Below are 23,318 nucleotides of genomic sequence, written 5' to 3' on the forward strand. Positions count from 1 at the left end.
TTCTACTTCCTCTGGGGTTTTCATGCTGTTCCCATTTTACTTCTTTTAGTTGTTGGGTTAGATGGTTTCTTGTTTCTTGAGTCATGCCTGTACTGCTATGAACTTTCCTCTCAGGACTGCTTTTGCCGTGCTCCATAGATTTTGGGTTGTTGTCTGTTCATTTTCATCTTTTTCCAGGAAGTGTTTGATTTCTTCCTTGATCTCCTTGGTAACCCATTAATTGTTTAATAACATGCTATTTAGCCTCCATGTGTTTGAATATTTCTGAGTTTTATTATAGTGGTTGATTTTTAGTTTCATGGCATTATGATCTGAGAGGATGCTTAATATGATTTTAATCTTCTTGAATTTGTAGAGATTTGCCTTGTGCCCTAACATGTGGTCTATTTTTGAGCATGTTCCATGTGCACTTGAGGAGAATGTGTGTTCTGGTGCTTTGGGATATAATGTTCTGTAAGGGTCAATTAAATCCATTTGATCTAGTGAGTCATTTAAGGTCTGTGTTTCCCTGTTGATTTTTTGTCCTGATGATCTGTCCAGTGACAACAGTGGGATGTTAAAGTCCCCCACTATGATTGTGTTGCTGTTGACTTGCCCTTTAAAGTCCACCTAGAAATTTTTATATATTTAGATGCTCCTATATTGGGTGCATATATGTTTATACTGGTTATTTCCTCCTGTTGGATTGATTTCTTTAGTATTATGTAATGACTTTCTTTGTTTCTTCTTATGGTCTGTATTGTGAAGTCTGTTTTGTCTGAAATAAGTATTGCTACTCCAGTTTTTTCCCCCTTTCCATTTGCATGGAATATTTTATTCCATCTTTCACTTTCAGCCTGTGTGAATCTTTTGCTCTCACCTGAGTTTCTTGTAGACAGCATATATTTGGGTCTTGTTTTCTTGTCCATTCAGCTACTCTATATCTTATGATTGGACCATTTATTCTGTTTACAGTTAAGGTTTCTATTGATATCTATTTATTTAATGCAGTTTTTCCCCTTTATGCTGATGTACCTTTCTCTCACTGTTTCTTCTCTTTCTTAGAGCAGTCCTTTTAGCATTTCTTGCAATGTTGAATTCATGGTACTGAACTCCTCTTTTTTTTTTTTGTCTAGGAAGCTCTTTATTTTACCTTCAATTTTAAATGATAGCCTTGCTGGATAAAGCAATCTTGGCTGCATATTCTTGCTTTTCATTACTTTGAGAACTTCATGCCACTCCCTTCTGGCCTGAAGAGTTTCTGTTGAGAAATCACCTGTCAGCCTTATGGGGGTTCCCTTGTAAGTCACTGCTTGTCTTTCTCTTGCAGCCATTAATATTCTCTCTTTGTCCTTGACATTTGCCATTTTAATTATGATGTGTCTTGGAGTGGGTTTCTTTTGTTTGGAACCCTCTGTGCTTCCTGAACTTGTGTAGCTTTCTCCCATGCCATCCTAGGGACATTTTTGGTCATTATTTCCTCTACCAAGTTCTCTATCCCTTGCTCTCTTTCCTCTTCCTCTGGCACTCCTATAATGAAAATGTTTTGTTTCATGTTGTCCCAAAGCTCCCTTAGACTGTCCTCATGCTTTTTAAGTGTTTTTTCTGTTTGTTGCTATGATTTTTTTTTTCTACCTTACCTTCTAAGTCACTTATTCTGTCCTTTGCTTCATTGAGCCTGCTTTTAATTCCTTCCAGTGTATTCTTGATATCAGGTATAGTATTATTTATTTCTGCCTGATTCTTATTTATCATATGTATCTCTTTTTTTCATGTTTTCACTAAGTTCCTCACCCTTACCACCAAGTGCATTGTTGTTCTCATTAATTTCCTTGAACATCTTTATAACCATTACTCTGAACTCTTTTTCTGATAACTTGCTTAACTCCATCTCATCCAAGTCTTTTTCTGGCATTTTTTCTTTTCTTTTGTTTGGGGGTTGTTTCTTTGTCTCCCCATTTTGGTGGCTCTTAATGTTTGTATCTATGTATTAGATATATATTTGCTGTCTCCCAGTCTTATGGGGAGGGATTTTGTAGTGTGTGTCCAGCAGATCCCAGGGATGTGTTTTCCTTATACTTCTGAGCTATTTTTTCTAGATGTGTCCCTTTTGTGGGTGTCTCTTTTGTGGGTTCTTTGGGCTCTCCTGTTGTGATTGGGCCTAGATTGTTGTTGACCAGTCTTTGAGGTGACACTCCTCTGAGGTTGGCTAACTGTGTGTCTCATCTCCAACCATGTCTTGTAAGCTGTTGTATGGGTGCTGGGGAGACAGAATAATATACAGCTAAACTTCCAGGAAACAAGGGGTATCTTACTAAAAATCTTAACAATCACAATGAAAACAACCTGAGTGAAAATATAACTGGGAGAGTGAAAGAAGAACACAAATTCTAGACCAAAAAGGGGGAAAAAAAGGTAAAAACAAGAAAGAGAGAAAGAGAAGTAAAACTAGAGAGAGAAAAGTATATTGTTGTTAATAGTGATGAACATTTAAAAAATTATAATAATAAACTAAACTTAAATGTAAAAAATAAAGAAGCTACTGGGAAGTAAAAGAGGCAGAGAAAAGATTCTGAAAGAAAGGCAAGCAAAAAATTAAGGGAGAGAATACGAATAAGATAATAGTTGAAAATGAAAAAATAAAAATACAATAAGAGAATAAGGGAATTTAACAATCAAGCAGAAAGACAGGAAGACAGAAGGGAGGAAAACAAAAGAAAAAGAAAAGAAGAAGAAGAAAAATAGTTATGTCAATGAATGGAGAGGAAAGAGAGAGAGAGAGATAGCCAGAGCAGGGAAGTAGTCCAACAAGATATTTGGGGGAAACTATAGAGAAAAGCAGTAAGCTTACTGGTTATAATGATAAAGTCCCAGCAATTAAGCAAGGAATATTAAGAAAGTCTTGATAATAGAAGCAAAGATAAAACAAAATAAAGCAAATAAACAAAACAAAGACACAAAACAAAAAGAAACTAAGCAAAACAAAATTTTTTTAAAAATTAAAAATTTTTTAAAATTAAAAAACATAAAATTTAAAAAGAAAAAAAAAAACTTGTTTTCTTTCTCTTTTTCCTAAGGGGGGGGCGGGGAAGACAGTCAGATGAGTTTCTTCTGGGCAGCTTATGTTGTCTGTAGCTCAGTTTTGTGTGCTGATTTCTGTTCTCCTGGGAGGTACTTGTGTATCAGCCAATGTGAGGAGCCGTCTAGGTTTGGCTCTGGTGTCCTTAGGTAGTTGGTTGATCTGAGTCTGTCTGTGGACCACCTCCTCTTGTCAGCTATTTTGCAACCTTGTAATTGCCTGGTCTTGCTCCATAGTCTTCTGTGGAGTCTTTAGGATGCAGGATGCCTAGTGTAGCTTGGGATATTTCTCTCCTTACTTAGAGGTTTCACTGTCAGACACTCACTGTGAAGGAGTTAGTCTCTGCCTCACAGTCAGCTCCTCAGTCCCTACCCTGTCGTCCAGTTCTACTTCCCCAAATATTGTCCTGCTGCAGTTTTAGATTGATTTCAGCCTGTTGCCTTTTCTGTATGGGCAGTTTCAGTGGCCTGGGCTCAGTGGGTTCCATTAAAAAACATTCCAGTGAGCCCTTTGCCCGCCCAGCCCCCAGCAGGGTTTTTCAGTGTTTCCTCCAGTTCCCAAACAACAGTCCCTGATAGTCTTATTCTTGTAAAGTCCTCCAGTGAGCTGCTCTCCCTTCCCCCTCAGGACTGTGTCCTGGGGGTGTGTCTGGGGCGTCAGTGAGCGGGACCCGCCCCTTTCCTGTTGGGGGCGGTGCTCCCGGCTGCAGGAGAGGCCGGCAGGCTCTGCCCCTCCCTGCTCAGTTCCGGTTGACTGATGGCACCAGGCCCGCCCCTCAGACAGTCTACGTGCAGACCTCAGTCCCAACCTCCACCTGCCTGTCTGCCCAGGGCATGCCAAGGAGATGGGAGCCAGTTCAGCAATCAAAAACTCAAAAATGCACAAAGCAACACACAAGCAGAGAGTCTGCCCTGCAAGGTCCTGCTGCCCTTGTGCCAAGGCACCTTGTATGGGGGGACACAAAGTCAGTTCCTTTCAGCTCCCTGCACCCCTGATCTCAATAAAGCTGGGGTGGCTCCACGAGCAACCATGACACCCCTCAGGGCTGGTCACAAATCCCAGACTCTTCCCACTGGGAGCTCAGGGTGGGAGGGAGCTCTTCCCCTTCCCCAGGACACACAGATTAAATGCTTTTTGAGGCTCAACACAATGCCTTACAGCAAGGCACAGGGTCCCTGTATGTGGGTGTTCAGTGCAAATTTTTGGTCCCTTTCTACTCGGGTGCCATACACTTTGGGAGAGCCTTCCCCATGGTCAGCACGCTGAGCATAAGAAGCTAGTCATGGCCACGTTTAGAAGCTTTGTTACACTAAGAAGGTGCTTGCCCCTCCTCACAGGCACACTGTTTCCCTGGGTCCCTCTGCCCTCCATGCTGAGCTCTCCTTCCCCTCTCCTCCGCTCTGGGTGTGAGGTCCCCACTTTTGGATGCCGTCCGCACTCTCAAGGGGAGGGAGCTTTGCAGCCTCCAAGCCTTGGGGCTCGGAGCCCAGCCCAGGCTTCAGGGAGGACTCCCCTTTTCTATGTCCCCCTCCCTTACCAGACTCTATGATGTTTCTTCAGTGCTCCCTACTCAAAATACATCCACTCAGGTATATTTCTCTGTTTTTTCCAAGCTGGTTACATAGTACTTTAGCAGTAAAATGAGTCCATGACTAGGAACAGAGGCTTTCTGCTTCTTGTCACAGTACTATCATCTTCTCCCCCCAAATTATTCTTGTTATTAGTGCACTCACTCCACATGAGCTTGAATGTGGCTCTCAGAGTTGCAACAAAGAGAAAGGAACTAAAAAAAAATACCTAAAATGAAACTTTTAGTCAATGAACAGCAGAGATATTAAACTATTACAGGCAAGAAAGTGAAGTTCAAACCCAGAGTTTTTCAAAAATATTATTTTTGTAAGTACTATAACACTAAGTTCCCCCAAACCCACCAATCAAGGTTCTTTAAGCTGATGGATGTACAAAGAAGACTCTTTCATCCCTATATGACTTTGTACATGTAATTCCTCTGGTTGTAATGTTAATATGTAGTGATCAGATGTTTTCTAGGATTAACTCAATATTAGATTCCTTGTGAAAACATCTTCAAGGTGAATTCTTTGTTTGGTGCCCCCAAGTCCCTTTGTACATACCTCTGCTCAAGTATATATTATTCTATTTATTCAACATTCTGTTTCTTTATTTGTCTTACTTATGATGCTGCTGCATTCCCTGAGAACAGGTCCGTATATTTTTTATCTGACACAATGCTTGTGTTGTATAAATGAAATATGTGCTGTGAAAAAATAAAATAATATAAAAATTGTTTGCCAATTCATATGAAATAACAAGGAAATGCATTCCCAATGGATTTTACTTATCTATGCGATTAAGTTTTTTGAAAGACTTTTAAATTGATTTTTAAAGAAAAAGAAGGTAGAGGGAGAAAGAGAGAGAAAAAAACATCAATATGAGTGCAGAACATTGATGGGTTGCCTGCTGTATGCTCCCTATGAGGGATTGAAGCCTATAACCCAGGTATGTGCCCTGGCTGGGAATTAAACTGGGAACATTTCAGTGCACATGTTATTAAATTATTACAAATTTATAGATTAAATATAGATTTAATTTAACCCTCATGAACATGATATGTTTAGGAAGAACAAGAAAAATATCTTCACTTCCAGAAGGATTGTAACCAAAAGTATACACAAATGAGATGTAAAAAATCCCAGGTTATAATTCATATCTTTAAAAGCATTACAAAGAGCCAGAGAAAGATAATCCATCTTAATTTAATAAATTAATTGTAATTTTATTGTTTAAAACATATGTTTTTATTGATTTCAGAGAGAAGAAAGGAGAGGGAGAGAGAGAGAGAAACATCAATGGTGAGAGTCATTGATCGGTTGCCTCCTGCACACCGCCTACTGGGGATTGAGTCTGCAACCCAGGCATGTGCCCTGACCCAGAATTGAACTGTGACCTCCTGGTTAATGGGTCAGTGTTCAACCACTGAACTACACAAGCTGGGTAATTAAGTGTAATTTTAGAAAAAAATTTATATCAAAGAAATTTCTTTACGTTAGGACTTAAAAGAAGTATTGGATTCTGACAAGCAGAAGTGGATTTGGAGGTAAACAAATGATAGTAGCTAAGGGAAAAATACAAAATTGCTCAATGTGTATAGTTTTGCTATTTTTGCCTGTCCAGGATTGGTGGTAGGTAAGGGAGGGCCATACTTCCTACTTCAGAACTCAAAGGAGGTCAGATATTAGACCTCCCCTGCCCCTTCAGTAATCCCTTAGTATTGTGTCTTAAACTTGGGAAAGTGAGAACACCATCTGGAAATTTTGAATGAAGAGCAAAACCATGCAAATAAACAAGAAACAGTTTAAAATCCATACCCTTGATTGCATTCTCCTCTATTCTCCTGTTAGTCATTACACTTCTGTTTCTTTTCAATCTTGCATTTATTGAAATTTTCATGCACTTATCAATTCTATTAGTCTCTTTTTAGTAATACATCAATATATTTGAATTTCACTGTGGTGAGATACCAGCAGAAAAGGTGATAAATATGTACAGGAAATCAGTTATTATTTAATAATTGCCAATATATAAAATTTCTATTTTCATTATCTCACTTAAATAATAGTATCAATAAAAAACTTACTGAAAGATCATTTAATAACTGCAATGTTACATCCAATGGATGTAAAATATTTTACTTAAGCTACTAGTGTTGGGAATTTTAGACTGTTTCTAAACTCCTCCATCTAATGTATTAAGATGCCTGTCTTTGTACATAACAGGTTTCTTATAAAACTAAGCACACTATATATTTAAAAACTAAATACAAAGTGAAGTTCCCAGTTGGGCTTATGTAACTGAAGGATCTTCTTATGTATTGCCAAATTTCCTCCCTGAAGAATTTTGTCATTTCCATTGCAAACCTAAAAAAGTGCTGTGATCAGTTGTGTAAGTCAGTTATGTACTACAATACTCTAGGGGATCCATTCTCACCATAGTCTATATCAGTGGAATCCCCTGGAGATAAAGAATTCCATGTGAGATATTTCTATTTGATATTAATTTGTGAGATGAGCACCTAAGTGGATTATATCTCTCCAAATAGGGAGTAAACTATCACAGAATCATTTATTGAATAATATTTTTCTTGCTTAGTAAGAATTGTCTTCTTTATAGTTAACATATATAAAATAGAATCTATCTTCCCTGGTTAAACAAGCAAAATGACCCCCGTAAGATGCCCATGTCTTCACCCTTAGAACCTGAGCAGATGTTGCCTTATACGGTATAAGAGACTTTGCTGATTTGAAATAAAATCTTGAGATAGGGAAATTATCATGGATTGTCCAAGTGAGCACGCTGAAATCACAAAGGTCCTAATAAGGAAGAAGCAAGGCCCAGCCAGGCGTGGCTCAGCGGCTGAGCATCGACCTAGGATCCAGGTGATCTGTGTTCAATTCCTGATCAGGGCAAATGCCCAGTTGCGGGCTTGATCAATGACTCTCTCATCATTGATGTTTCTATCTCTCTCTTTCCCTCTCCTTTCCTCTCTCTGAAATCAATAAAGATATATTTTAAAAAAGAAAAAAAAGAAAGAAAGAAGCAAGATGGTCAGGTTTAGAGAAATACATAACCATGGAAGCTGAGAAAGAGAATGATTTGAAAATGTCATACCACTGCTGAAAATGGAAGAAGTACATATCAACATTAAATGAGGATCTACTGTACTTGCAGTCTCTACGAGCTAGAAAAGGAGCAATACAGATCCTCTCCTTAGGGACGCCAGAAGGATGGTGGCCCTACCAACCCATTTTAAACTTCTTAATTCCAGAGATGTAAGAAAGGAAACTTGTGTTGTTTTTAGCCATCAAATTTGTGACAATTTGTTATAGCTGCAGTAAGAAACTAATACACTGTGTTAATTCCATTCCATTAAATGGTACTGCCTAAGTGCTCTGAAGGCACACTATAAAACTCCCATTATAGCAATTGACATCTGTTATACTAATTGTCTACTTGCTGTTCAATGCAGCCAACTTGCAACGACAAGCAAAACGGTAAGTTCTGTAAGATTTTCTCCATTCAATAGTTTATTTTCAATGCCTAGTAAAATATACATTGTGGGCTATAAATATTCACTACATGAATGATTTAATAGGGTTTATTTGATATGGTACAGGAGTCTCTTTTCATTACTTTATTACAAATTTTTATTACTCACCTCAAATACAATCAATATCATTTCAAATATTCTCCAAAAAGGAAGTAATCACTGTGCACAAAATTTATACAAAAATATTTGAAAGATTTTTTTTATACTCAAAATTTTATCAATGAATCAAATGAGATCAGAAATCTTTGTAATTACAAGGTAGATTTGTGGCCTCCCTTCACGAAGTTCCTGCCCTGCCCTAGGCCTTCACTTCCTTATTGTCTGTGTCCTGGGGCAACACATATATGCATATAAATTCTTTGGGTAATCTCTTCTGGCCCCTCCTACCCCTTCCCTTTGTGGAGATTTGTGGTATCTTAAATGTTTATTTTTACTGATTTGATTTTTGTCATTTATTTATTTTTTTCAAAGAGGAAGACTATAAAAAATGAACTCATCTAAATTTTCCATTCCTGTGCTATTGGGATGATTTTTCTTACTGGCTCATTGTTAAAAGAGATAGAGGAAAATATAAACAAGTGGAAGAATATAGCATGTTCATGGATTGGTAGAATTAACATCATTAAAATGACCATACTATCCAAAGCAATCAGTAAATTCAATGCAATCCCTATTAAAATACCGACAGCATATTTCATATATCTAGAACAAATACTCCAAAAATTTATATAGAACCAAAAGAGACCCAGAATAGCTGCAGCAATCTCGAGAAAGAATAACAAAGTTGGAGAGATCACAATACCAGATATCAAGTAATACTGCAAAGCCACTGTAATCAAAACAGACTGGTACTGGCGCAAGAACAGGCACATAGATCAATGGAACAGAACAGAGACCCCAGACATAGACCCACGCCATTATGGTCAATAAATATTTGACAAAGGAGGCAAGAACGTACAATGGAGTGAAGACAGTCTCTTTAATAAATGGTGCTGAGAAAATTGGACAGGTACATGTAAAAAAATGAACATAGACCACCAACTTACACCATACACAAAAATAGACTTGAAATGGATAAAAGACTTAAATGTAAGTAGTGAAACCATAAAAATCCTAGAAGAAACCTTAGGCAGCAAAATCTTAGACCTCTCTCCTAGCAATATGTTAGCTGCTCCTAGGGCAAGGGAAACAAAGGAGAAAATAAACAAATGGGACTACATCAAACTAAAAAGCTTCTGCACAGCAAAAGAAACCATCAACAAAATGAAAAAGGTGCATGCTGTATAGGAGAACGTATTTGCCAATAATACATCTGATAAGGGGTTAATATCCAAAATATATGAAGAACTCATACAACTTAACAAAAAGACAAACAATCCAATTAAGAATGGGCAAAGGACCTAAATAGATATTTCTCCACAGTGGACATACAGATGGCCAAAAGACATATGAAAAAATGCTCTAAGTAACTAATTATCAGAGCAATGCAAATTAAAACCACAATGAGATATCACTTCACACCTGTCAGAATGGCTCCATCAACAAATCAACAAACAAGTGCTGGAAGAATGTGGAGAAAGGGGAGCCCTAGTACACTGCTGGTGGCATTCAGACTGGTGCAGCCACTATGGAAAACAGTGTGGAGTTTCCTCAAAAAATTAAAAATAGAACTGCCATTTGACCCAGTGATCCCACTTCTAGGAATATATCCTAAAAAACCCAAAATACCAATCAGAAAGAACTTATACACCCTTATGTTCATAGTAGTATGATTTATAATAGCTGAGATCCGGAAACAGTATCTGAGTGGATAAAAAAGCTGTGGTACATTTACACCATGGAATACTATGCAGCTGTAAAAAAGAAGGATCTCTTACCCTTTGAGACAGCATGGTGGGACCCAGAGAGTGTTATGCTAAGGGAAATAAGCCAGTCAGAGAAAGACAAGTACCACATGATCTCACTCATATATAGAATCTAATGATCAAAATAAGCTGATGAAAAAAATAGATCCAGAGACATAAAAGCATGGAACAGACTGAGGGATCTCAGAGGGAAGGTGAGTGGGGGGTGGGGAGAGATTAGACCAAGAATTTATGCATATATGCCTAACCCAGGGACACAGGAAGTAGTCTGGTGAAGGCCTGGGGAGGATGGAGTGGAGTGGAGAGTCTATAGGGAGAAAAAGTGGGACATCTGTAATACTTTCAAGGATAAAGATACATTGTTAAAAAATTAAAAATGGAAAAAAAGAGAAAGGTTTGCTCTCCTTTGGCTTTGTTGTGGGTTAGTCAGGTGTGGGTTGTGTTTTGCTTGAGGTTTATTTTATCTTTAAGTCACAGTATTTTCACTTCATCCATCATGAATGTTTTATATCTAATCTGCAACTCAACTACAGTATCTGTGTAGGAACTAATAATAATCACTTGTATGATTAAAAATGTAGGGTCACATTTTTCTGAACTTATATTCCACATGAAAATATGTATGTTGCAGTAAGTCAAGTAAAATACTTTATTGTCCAAAACAACAACTATAATACAAACTCTAAATTGATTATGGGTATAAAGCAAAGCTTTTCATGTTTACAGTTTAGCTTATGTCTAGCCATTTTACCAGATGCCTTAATTTTGACAGTTTCACATTTTCTTTTCTTTTTTTCTAGATATGTACTTTTACTTACAGAATGTGATAATTGTCTAAATGCATTAACATTTTATATACCTTATTTCTGTTCTATATCATAGTTTTAGATGCAATTTTTATATTTTAAGTAATAATAAAAACAATGGAGATTTTTTAAAGGTTTTTATAGAGAAACCCCTTTGTGGACATCAATTCCCACTCTTACTGGAGAATTAAATTCCCTGGTTGCTGGTAGGAATGAGGTTCTTGTGATATCTTCAGAAAATGAATTTTATAAGATTCTCATGGGAGGATGGGATGTGGAAGAAGGCTTTATTTGCACGAAGTTACATTCCTCAGTTTCCAGTGTCCCATTTCCCCCAAGCCAGTCCTGAAAGAGGGCCAGCTGGGAGTTCAGCAGAGGCAGGAGGAGGGCCAGTGTCGAGGGTGTTCGTCCCATGTTGCAGCCGGCTGTGGTTCAGTATCCAAGTTAATTAAAGTCCATTAATCCATGTGTGGATCAGCCCCACATGGCCATGAGCCACACGGGCTCAGGGGATCGCAGCCCCCCGCCACAGGCATCACATTAGTCAGGTGCCCTTGAGCCAAGAGAAGAGAGGGATCTTCTTTTGTTTGGAAGTTGATTTTTTCAGGTTTCTCACACTTGCAGTGGCCACACCTGTTCTGGCCACTGACTTGTTTTCAGGTTTGAATGACAGCAGACAGGTAGGCACCTTCCCACATTGCTCGAACCTTACTGGGCATGAGTCTATCTGGTCTACCCTTTCCTCTTTTCCTGATAAATAATAACCAGATTATTACACCGTTGTAATACTACAAAACATTTATATTTTATGTTTGATCATTTTTAATTTTAAATGCTGTCATATTTTAAATGTGAGACCAAAGGGTAAAGAACGATTGCTCTATTTTATTTTATTTTATTTTATTCAGCAGGCGTTTACTAAATTCATATTATATGCCAATGACTATCACTAAATTATTCAGATAAAAATAGCTGTCATTCTCCTCAGGATATTCATAGGCTACTTGACAACTGCAATACAGAGACTGCTGTGATCCATGTCACTGATAATGATTCTCAGAATATGAATCTAACTCTGGACCAGCAGGAGGGCAGAAAAGGTATGGGAAAGTTTTCCCTGAATCTATCCTGTTCGCATTCGTATGTGTAATATCTGTACTGTCTACAGTAAAAAGGTTCACAAACTGATAGTAAAATTATATTGCTATATTTTTTCTGAAACAAAACAATATTCTAAATAGTTATCTGAGTCTTTTTAATTGCAATAAATTGAATGTTTAATTTATTTCATACTATTTTCAATTCTTTTTTTACATAGAATCATTTGCCAAACCCTGGCCAGTGTAGCTCAGTTGGTTGGAGCATCATCCCATACACTGAATGGCCATGGGTTCAGTTCCCAGCCAGGGCACATACCCAGGCTATGGGCTCGATCCCAGGTAGGGGTGCTTGCAGGAGGCAACCGATTGATGTTTTGCTCTTATATTGATGTTTCTCTCTCTCTCTCCTTTTCTCTTCTTCTCTCTCTAAAAGTCAATAAAAACTTATCTTCTAGTCAAGAATTAAAAAAAAAACAGTAATAATAAAATAGAATTATTTACCAATATTTTTAATAGTCTCATTTTTGAAATTAAACCAAATAACAGGTATTATCATAGCAGCTTTACAAGTGAGATCATTGAGGATTAAGGAATTTGGATGCTATGACCAAGTTTACATAAAAAATTAGAGTAATTTATAGGATTTATATTGAGCTATTATTACTATTCCTGATACTAGTTATTATTTATTTGTACTTATTTTGCTTACAATTCCTAATATACATTTGTACCTAAGTAATTGTTCCTTGAGGAAAAAAATATTTTACATGTACATTTAATATATTAAATATATATTATATATACATATAATGCATATACATGTAATATGATTATGCAGACATAAATAGATATAGTTATATAAACTCCTCCAGTTGAAAATAATAAAGGTCACAACGCAGAGTACTAAAAGAATAGATTCAATGACATGGAAGCATAGATGAGACTGACAAATGTCAGAGGGATGGAGGAGGGTGGGTGGGTGGAGGGGGAGAGAGTAACCAAAGAATTTATATGCATATATGCACAACCCAAGGACAGGGACAATAGTGGGGAGAGGGACTGGGGAAGGGGATGGGATGGGATGGAACGGGTCATTGGGGAGAAAAAGGGACATCTGTAATATTTTAAACAAAAATAAAAATTTAAAAAAAAAAAAAAGAAAAAGAAAATAATAAAGGTCAGCCCAGCTGGCATGGCTCAGCCGTTGAGCATCAACCTATGATCCAGGAGATCTCGGTTAGGTTCCCAGTCAGGGCACATGTGGGGATTGTGAGCTTGGTCCCTGGTGGGGGACGTGCAGGAGGCAGCCAATCAATGACTGTCTCATCACTGATGTTTCCTTCTCTCTCTCCCCTTGTCCCTTCCTTTCTCTGAAATCAATAAAGATATATTAAAAACAATAATAATAAAGGTCAAAAAGTTATATAAAACTGAATTTCTCATTTTTTCTACCAGACCTAAACCACCTTTCTCATGTTAGTTATTGGAAAATTTATTTTTTCATTTGCGCAGGCCAAAATTTTGAAGTTGACCTTCATGTCTCTCTTTAATTCATACCTCACATGGTTTCTATCAGAAAATTCTGGGGGCTCTTCAAAATGTGTCTGATAGCCTAAACACTTCTCACAACCTTCATCCCCCATGCAGCCTGTTCTCAGTACAATAGCCATAATGTTCCTTTAAAAAATGCACAACAGATTAGGAGTACAACTCATCCTGATTCTTGAATTTAATCTGAATTCACTTAAAGGCCCTAACCTTTTCTCCCCACTACCTCCGAAAGCATTTCCTAGCATTCTGTCAATGTTCACTCTGTTCCAGCAGTAATGGTTTTCTTATACTTCCTGAGACTGTCAAAAATGCTCCCGCCTTCCTGCTTTTGCACTCACTCTAACTGCTTATGCCACCCTTCTCCCTGATCACCAGATGCCAATTCCCCTCAAGCCTTTGCTCAAATACCAGCATTTCAATGATCTTACTTAACGTCGCATCTACTCTCACATCTGATTCCCCTGATCATTTTAGCATTTAATTTTGTAACATACTATGACTTACTTATTATGTTCAGGTCTCCTCAATTAGAATGTAGCTTCATAAAGACAGGAATTTTTGTTTGGTTCCATGACATAGTTTGAGCATCTGGACTGTGCCTGGTGTAATTAGGTATTCTACCTGTATTAATGAATGAGTAAATTTTATTTTATTTTTAAAATTTATTTATTTATTTATTTTTTAATATATCTTTATTGATTTCAGAGAGGAAAGGAGAGGGAAAGAGAGAGATAGAAACATCAATGATGAGAGAGTCATTGATCAAGCCTGCAACCCGGGCATGTGCCCTGACTGGGAATCGAACCCTGATCACCTGGATCCTAGGTCGAGGCTTAACGGCTGAGACACGCCCGGCCAGGCATGAATGAGTAAATTTTAAAAGGCAGGGTATTGCAACGTGATTGTCATATTGGTACCATTTCTGAAAGAGGGAATTTTTTAACAAAACGTTAAAAAATTGGTTTGAAGCTACTTTCTGAATGAACAAACTTTTATTTAAAACAAATAAGTAAAGATCAATCTTTTCGTATTAAATCAAATATATGCCAATTAAACTCATCTGACAGTTTAAAAAATTATCTAACTACCTTTTTATATTCCAGTAAATGAATGTTGCCCATACTTTATATTATAAATGTTTTTCCCCCTTTTAAATAGTACAAACTTATAATTACATCATTTTGACACAACTTATATCAAGGATAAATGCATTATTTTATTTATTTTTCCATGACAGTCTTTCCTTTTCAAACTTTTGGATCCAAATACCAAACTGAAGAAAACCACTGTATCTTGCCATTAAAAAAAGTAACAAAGAAAACAAAAAGACACCACTTGGTCCTTTGGGTCATATGATCCTTGGCCCTGTAGTTTCACATAGTTTCAATAGCCAGGTCTGCCAAACTGAAGACAGAAACCCAATTCTACCTCCTGCTGTTGCTGCTCAGGACAATATCACTGAGCATTTGAAAAGACACCTTCTCAAAACAGCATGGAGTAAACTGCTTTCTAATATGAGCAAAACAATCTTGACTCTGAACATCACTTGGGGGTGAATCTTATTCTTTGGGCTCCTTGGTTCATTTTGAATGAGTTTTTCACACAGAGTTATAGATATACTCTGTCTCTCACATACACATGCATTACCCAAATATAATTTTTTTGGTAACATTGCCTATAATTTTGCATTTTAAGTTCAATTATGTGATGCTTAAAAATTGGGCACAAATTATCTCTCTCTCTCTCCTTGCTCCTTCTTTTTGTAACCATAAATAACGGAATTTACAGACCTTAAATTTATTCATGACTGCAACATCTGACTTGCTCTTTGAAATGTGTATTTGTTATGATTGCCAGCAAAGCTGACATATTGACTCTGTACTTTTTTGTTGTGGTTGTTTCCTCCCCAAATTCCATCATAAATATGCAGTTGTGTTTTGCCCCTCAAACACACATTGTTTTTCAGTTGAGTCTTTTTATAAGGAATTATTTGGTGCTATTTAGATGTTTGACTGCTTAACTGATAACTCTATTTGTAAAACCTTCAAAGGCAGTGCTTCCCAGCGGTTAGGGTTAAACTTACTTTGAAAAGAATATTTTTGCCATGTTTAATATCAATACATGATAAAAAGCCACTAGGTAAAATTCAAGACCTATACTAAGAAAAATACAAATAGAATTACATTAAATTTAATAATAAAATATAACTATCTTAAATTAGGGAACACTTTGGTAACCTTAAAATGAATAAGAAAATTTGATGAAGTATCTGACTCCAAGGTAAATATTTTTTAAAGTATTTTTTTACACCATTGTAGCACATACACACACACACACACACCATTTAAAATAGCAACCAAAACTTAATTTAATTTAGAATTAATTTAACTTAGTATTAATTTAACAAAGAAGATACAGGACCTATATAAAGAATGATATGAAGAGACAACATAATATCTGAATAAACAGAAATGCATATCAATCTTGGATGGAAAATATAGATCAGACTGACTAATATCAGAGGGATGGTGGGGGGCTGGTGGGTGGAGGGGGAGAGAGTAACCAAAGAATTTATATTCATATATGCACAACCCAAGGACACGGTGGGGAGAAGGACTGGGGAGGGGGAAGGGATGGGTGAAATCGGTCATTGGGGAGAAAAAAGGACATCTGTAATATTTTAAACAAAAATAAATTTTAAAAATTTAAAAAAAGAAATTAAGTTGTTACCAAAATCATCAAAATTTACCTTTAATGTTTACTTCTGCATATTCAAACCAATGTTTTTGATTTCATTGTAAAGTTGGAAATGTGCATTTTTTGCATTAAATTATAAACTTAAAACTCCTTAGAAATCACACAATGAAGCATAAATAAAGTATGCATATGTCAATATGATAGAATCAATGAAATATTTGAGAATGTCAAAGCAGGCGGCAAAATGTTCATTAAAATATTGAGAGTTGCTGTGTTTTTATTTGTATCTTAATAAAACAATACTGTTCAAATAAAAAAGACTATATTTTTAAAAAAATAAAATATAAATAAAAATATAAATTTGAAAATATCTAATATTTTGAACGAAAATTAAATAAATAATTAAATTAAATTAAATTAAAAATAAATAAATAAATAAAAATGTCAATTTCTCCCAAGTTGGTATATATACAAAGCTAGTAAAATTTCCATATGAATTTGTTACTGGACAAGGACCTGCCAGAGCAGGTCTGCCTCAGGGCAGCCTGTAGTGTGTGGGTTCTTGACTTCATGCAGGAAAGATTTCACCAAATGTTTCCAGGTGATCTACAGAGCACGTTTATTAAAGCGGGGGTCAGTGAAACAAAGGAAGGGCTTAGGGAAGAAGAAGCTACAGGAGATGGCCTAGGCGGGGCTGCTTTAGCTCCCTAGAAGTGTTGTGGGAAAGCCGCAAATCAAGGCAGGCCTGCTGTTAGCTCACTGGGAAAAAGGGGGCTTTCAGGGACAGGATCAGGGGGGGAAGTCCAGGACAAGTTGCCCCTGCTGCCCTGGTGGCAAGTCTCAAGGGGACCCTTAGAGCTTAGGAGGAATTAAAAAGTTTGCGCCAGAGAAGGGGCATGGGCGAGCTCATGAGGGAGCCGGCACTGAGTCTTTGTCTTGAGAGTTTACATTTTTGTTCTGTGAGGCGAATCTTAGGGGAGGGTTTCAGATAACATTCATCAGCTTTCTGGGTGCATTTTAAACATGCTGATGCATCAAAATGAGCGAGTAGGAGAGTTTGGGATAATTCTTTATTCTGCTTTACTGTTTTACTTTTGTCCTGGTTTGTCTGGCTTTAATTGGGTTTCCGCTATTTGTTCCCCTGACTTCATCCATCCTTGTGTTTAGCTGGCACAAATGGCATTAATTGGGTCTCTGTTCTATATTCCAGGACTCTGTTCTATATTTGAATTAAGCTATGTATTTTCTGATTAAGGAGCAGAAGTATAAACTATTTGCTCTCAAGTGTTCTTGTTTAGGGAAGATATGGTCTTGTGATTCACTAGCTAGCTGTAAATTGTTCAAATTGTTTGGCCTTCTTTAATTATCTGTCTCAGTTTCCCCATTCCACTTGCCCAGGAATTTTCCTAGCTTCCTTTTATCCTCAAATTAAAATAGAGTTTCTTAGAATTAGATAAAATGAACTTAAAATTTAAAATTTTAGCCACCAAACAGATTTAAAAATTACCAAAAATATTAAGTGAAGGTCAATTTGTCATATCCATACCTTATAAAGCTATTTTCATCTTTTGATGTTCATAAAGGCATAGTAAACAGGACATTAAGAAAAGGACAATCTATTATTTAAACAAGTTAACATTACTAAATAAATACAGGAAGGTAGATGAGTGGATAAAAAGGCTGTGGGACATTTACACCATGGAATACTACGCAGCTGTAAAGAAGAAGAATCTCGTACCCTTTGGGACAGTATGGATGGCCCTGGAGAATATTATGCTGAGTGAAATAAGCCAGGCAGCGAAAGACAAACATCACAGGATCTCGCTTATACGTGGAATCTAAAGAACTTAATAAACTGATGAACAGAATAGATTCAGTGACATGGAAGCATAGGTGAGACTGACGAATGTCAGAGGGATGGACGAGGGCGGGTGGGTGGAGGGGGAGAGAGTAACCAAAGAATTTATGTGCATATATGCCAACCCAAGGACATGGACAATGGTGGGGAGAGGGACTGGGGAGGGGGAAGGAACGGGGTGGAATGGGTCATTGGGGAGAAAAAGGGACATTTGTAATATTTTAAACAATAATAAAACTTAAACAAAAATAAAAATAAATAAAAATAAAAAAACCCCACAAAACTTAATACTTTTATCTTACATGACATAAAAATATACATTACAATCTGATTAACAAATTAGATGCCAAAAATTCAGCAAATCTTGCATGGAAATCTAAAAGACTAAATTTATAATATAAGGATAAGTAATAATTTACTTCAAGACTGCAAAACTATAAGCTACAAAGTGAATACATATAAAATTTTTTTTAGAATATGTAAACATAACTGTAGAAAATAAATGATAAGCAATGTTAATATACAAGTATACAGAAGGAAAATATTTTAATGCAGATAACAAAAAATAATAATTTCTGTAATAATTTAGTACAGTGAAAACATTTACTAAGTAAACAAACATTATGAATAAAATCTAATAGTTGAGGACATGCAAATTAAAAGTGAATATTAACTTATGGCTATCAAATTATCAGAAATTTTAAATGACTATGCAAACTATTATTTGGGATATGAATGCATTTTATGCATAGAAAAGTTTTCCTTTAAGACTATCTGAAAATATTTATTAAAATTTTAAATTCTTAAACCATCATATATAACAATTCTACTCCTGAGCAGCTATACCATTGGAATAAAGAAACTGCCAATTCCTAAGGGCATAAATATAGAGAAGGTATTTAGTGTAGTAGTAATCTAAGAAGATAAGAATAAGAAACAATTGATAACTGGCTGACTATGTTGTGATAATAGTTAATAAAATGAATTACTACATATATTTATGTAAAAGAATCAATTGAGCTTACAGATGAAGTAATAACATATCAAACAGTATTGTTTTGCTGAATAGAGAAAGCTGCATAGAATATGCTTAAGTTATGCCACTTCCATCCCATTTCCATACCAAACAAAAATGTGTGTGGTATATCTAAATATGGAATATATAAGAGAAACATAGAGGAGTACATAATAGACTTTATTATGGCATAATGCATAAAAACACACGTGGTTCTATGTATAGAACATATGTGCACATGTGTGTGTTTTTATGGACAAATAGATGTGTGATAGTATGAACAACAAAATATTTATCATGATGTTAGTTAAGACAAGGGTCTTGAGGTCTGGATGGTTTTTATGAAATGCTATTCTTGCTAAATTTAAAATGTAGCACAGTATTTTGTTGACTCGGCTGTAACCTGATGATCTTGACCAGAACCCAACCAGTTAAGTGTAGCCAGCTCCCAAGTAGAAGTCAACATGTGATTAACCAAGTAGTATATGTGAGCAATGGCTAAGCCTCCCTTTGGGGAGAGAGAGCTTTGGAGGTGAATCCCCTATCTCCTCCAATTGCTGCAAATAAATAAAACTCCTAATGACAACCCGGTCTCATTCTCGAATAGAACACCCCAAACAGGGGATCCCTTGAGTTCTGTAACAGTGCATTCCAGTATGTTTACCTATCATATTCCTAAAATTTTTATATTTAATTTTTTAATGAATGTATTTTTTATTTAATCAGAATATATGGAACTATTTTCATGTTCGAGAGAAATTTATTCTCATGTAAAAAGTTTAGTGCTATAAAAAGTACAGATTCACAATATAATTATAGTTTTATTTAACTTTTATCTTACTGTGAAAATGTTTTTCATGATTGTTCATTATTTTAATAAAGTGGGAATACAATGTTCCTCTACCTTACACTAAATATAAAGACAAAACTAATACCTCTAATAAAAGATATGCTTTTCATTTTCTTTGAATTCCTCTACATTACTTTATATTTTATACCACCTACTTTAAGGAGAATTAGAAGCCTATTTTAACAAATGCAGAGATAATTTAAAACTATAATGACATGACATATTACAAAGAGTAATTTGAAGAAAATAACAAAAGAGAAATTAAAGTTAAACATATACTTTGTAGCTCTTTAGCATTTATCAGGAGAGAATATAAAGTTATTTAGTGCTCATTTCTAGTAAGTAAAAAATATACATATGTAAATCTATACGGTTCATATACTACCCAAACATTAAATACTTAGTGATATTTTTGAGTGAAATTGTTTTTCATAAAATGGTATGTGCATTAAAAATTTACCCCACCAATTCCAGAAACATTTTATACCCATTAATATTCATAATATTATCATTATCATAATATTATCATTATCATTATGTCAATAAAGGGTAAAAACAAAAAGAAACTCATTTTTCAACATTTTTATAATGACCCATCAAAGTAAACACAATAGAAATATTTAAGACAATTGGATTTCACATCCCCTAATCTGAAAGTTTTCACCTTTTTAATTTTCTTAATTCAGACAGTTCCAACAAAGATCATATTAGCCTCCTAAATAAAGTTCAATCTGTAAATGAAAAAAGTTCAATGTAATAACTAGGTGTATAATCAGTTAGTTATATGTAATACTATGAAATTAACTGTTTGATTTATAGTCACCTCTACATTGACTTTCAGTCTACATCTGAGAAACAGTGAACTACAGTAATGCTAGTGAATAAGAACAAGATATATACATTTGAAAAATCAACTTGAATTCTTCAATATGATCAGGAAATTCTTGAATAATGAATCTCAGATTAGCACCATGTAGCATTCAGGATAAGGCACTTGATCTGAAAGAACTGAGAGCACAAATTACCAGTTTCACAAGTATATGCACAATTAGAATCAAATGTTACTGCTTATAAATGCCTTTTAGTTTATTAATATTTTTACATATTGTATTTCTTCTATTTGTTAAACATTTATTTGTGAACATCCATGAATACAGGAAGAGATATATAATATGGGAATGGGCAAAGGATAGAATGAAGAGGCTTTTAGACCAGGCCCGGTAGGAGGCTGTGTGAGGACGTGGAGGACTCTCTTTGATCGGTCTGAGAACACTTAATGCAACAGTTTAAAGAGGTTGAAAAAAAAAGGTATATTAGTGTTAAAGTGAAATAAGGATTGACAAACAAAAGCTGTAAAGTAGTAAATATAAATTCACTACGTTCATACTTTTGCTTGTTTCTCCTATTCAGCTAAAAATTTACTCATTCATTTACTTATATCTAGAACACAAAATATTACTTGTCACATACCAAAGACTCCAGTTTTAGAGTAGGAACAAATTGTTGTGAAGTATTATGAGAAATAGTGAGTTTTTGTTTTGGGTGAGCTTTTTTGTAAGTACAGTGAGCACAGAGCCCATTTTTCTAATTAAACAACAGCAAAAAGGAGAGATGGGAAACTGCTTTATTTGCAAACATATTGATCGAATAGCTTACTAGAGTGTTGGATGATGATCACAGAGTCAGAGATTAATATATACGAAACTCATGTGCATTGAATCCACTGGGTTTATTCCTACAGTTAATATGTTCTCTCTCTCTTTTTTTAAATGGTTTGCAGACCATCTGCATTTGGTTCAGTCAAAAAAAGAGGGAGTTTTGGTATTACAAACTCAGTTTCCTGGGCCAAACTTTAGGCCCAATAGGAGATTCTAGAATAAGAGATGAAAAACCATACACCCCTAGGAATCAATTATTTTATAAATAAAATCCACCCTGTGTTAAGTAGTAAGGGACAGAGGCATGTACCCAAAGGTAAATTGGTCAGGGCATGCCTTAAATACACTAAAATAGAATCAAATGAGTTGAAATAAAATAAGCAATTTTGGTTAAAGAAGATACACCTAAATGTCATATAAAAGACTCTCAGTTTTGGACGCTTGGCTGTAGATTTTTCATGTCGCAATCCACCTTATCCTCTCATTTTACATTTAAGGGGAGTGCTTCATATTTAACTGGGAAACACAAATAATCACTGTTTTGTATATCAGAATAAATTTTTACAAGATTTTATTTTTAATATTATTCAAAGAAACAATAAATATAAACTAAAACAATCATTTTAAAATATTTGAAATTTTTATTTTCTTATATAAAGCTTGATTTTAGCAAACGACTTGTACATAGCAAGAATAAATGCAAAGGGTCTTTCACAATACAAACACAGGATACTGACCCAAGATTTTGTTCATTCGCATGATTTTGCTGGGGGACAGGGGAACATTCCAGTATGCTTTTGATACTGCACATCAGTACCAGTAAGTAAGCAGATATTAATGAACATTTAGCAAATAAACCAGGTCTTCCTAGCCCTTAAAGTTAAACTTACTTATGTGCAAGTTTAACTTTGCGTCTTGGTCCCAACTGAAGAATAAACATAATTAATTTGTATTTATCTATTTATTTTGAATTTATTGGGGTTATATTTGTTAATAAAATTATTAGATTTCAGGTGTACAATTTTATAATACATCATCTGCATATTGTATTGTGTGTTCACCAGCCCAAGTCAAGTCTCCTTCCACCACCATTTATCCCCCTTTTACCCTCTTCTACCTGCCACCACCTTCTTTTCTCTCTGGTAATCACTATACTGTTGTGTGTGTCTATGAGTTTGTTTCTTTTTTGCTTAATCCTCTCATCTTTTTCAGTCAGCCCCACAACGCCCCTCCCCTCTGACAGCTGTCAGTCTGTTCTCTGTATCTACAAGTCTGTTTCTATCTTGTTTGTTAGCTAATTTTGTTCATTAGATTCCACATATGAGTGAAATCATATGAGGTATTTGTCTTTCTCTCCCTGGCTTATTTCATTCAGCATGATGTCTCCAGGTCCATCCATGCTGTCGCAAAGGGTAAGATTTCCTTCACTTTTACAGCTGAATAGTATTCCATTGTGTAAGTGTCCCACAGCTTTTTACCCACTCATTTACTGATGGGCACTGGGCTGCTTCCAAACCTTGACTATTGTAAATAACACTGCAGTGAACATAGGGGTGCATATATTCTTTCAAATTAGTGTTTCAGGTGTCTTCAGATACATTCCCAGAAGTGGAATTGCTGGATCATAAGGCAGTTCCATTTTTAAACTTTTGAGCAATCTTCATACCGTTTTCCACAGTGGCTACAACAATTTGCATTCTCATCAGCGGTGCACCAGGGTTCCCTTTCCTCCATA

This window comes from Miniopterus natalensis, chromosome 1 (assembly GCF_054644295.1).
Source record: "Miniopterus natalensis isolate mMinNat1 chromosome 1, mMinNat1.hap1, whole genome shotgun sequence".
NCBI classification, from domain to species: Eukaryota; Metazoa; Chordata; class Mammalia; order Chiroptera; family Miniopteridae; genus Miniopterus; species Miniopterus natalensis.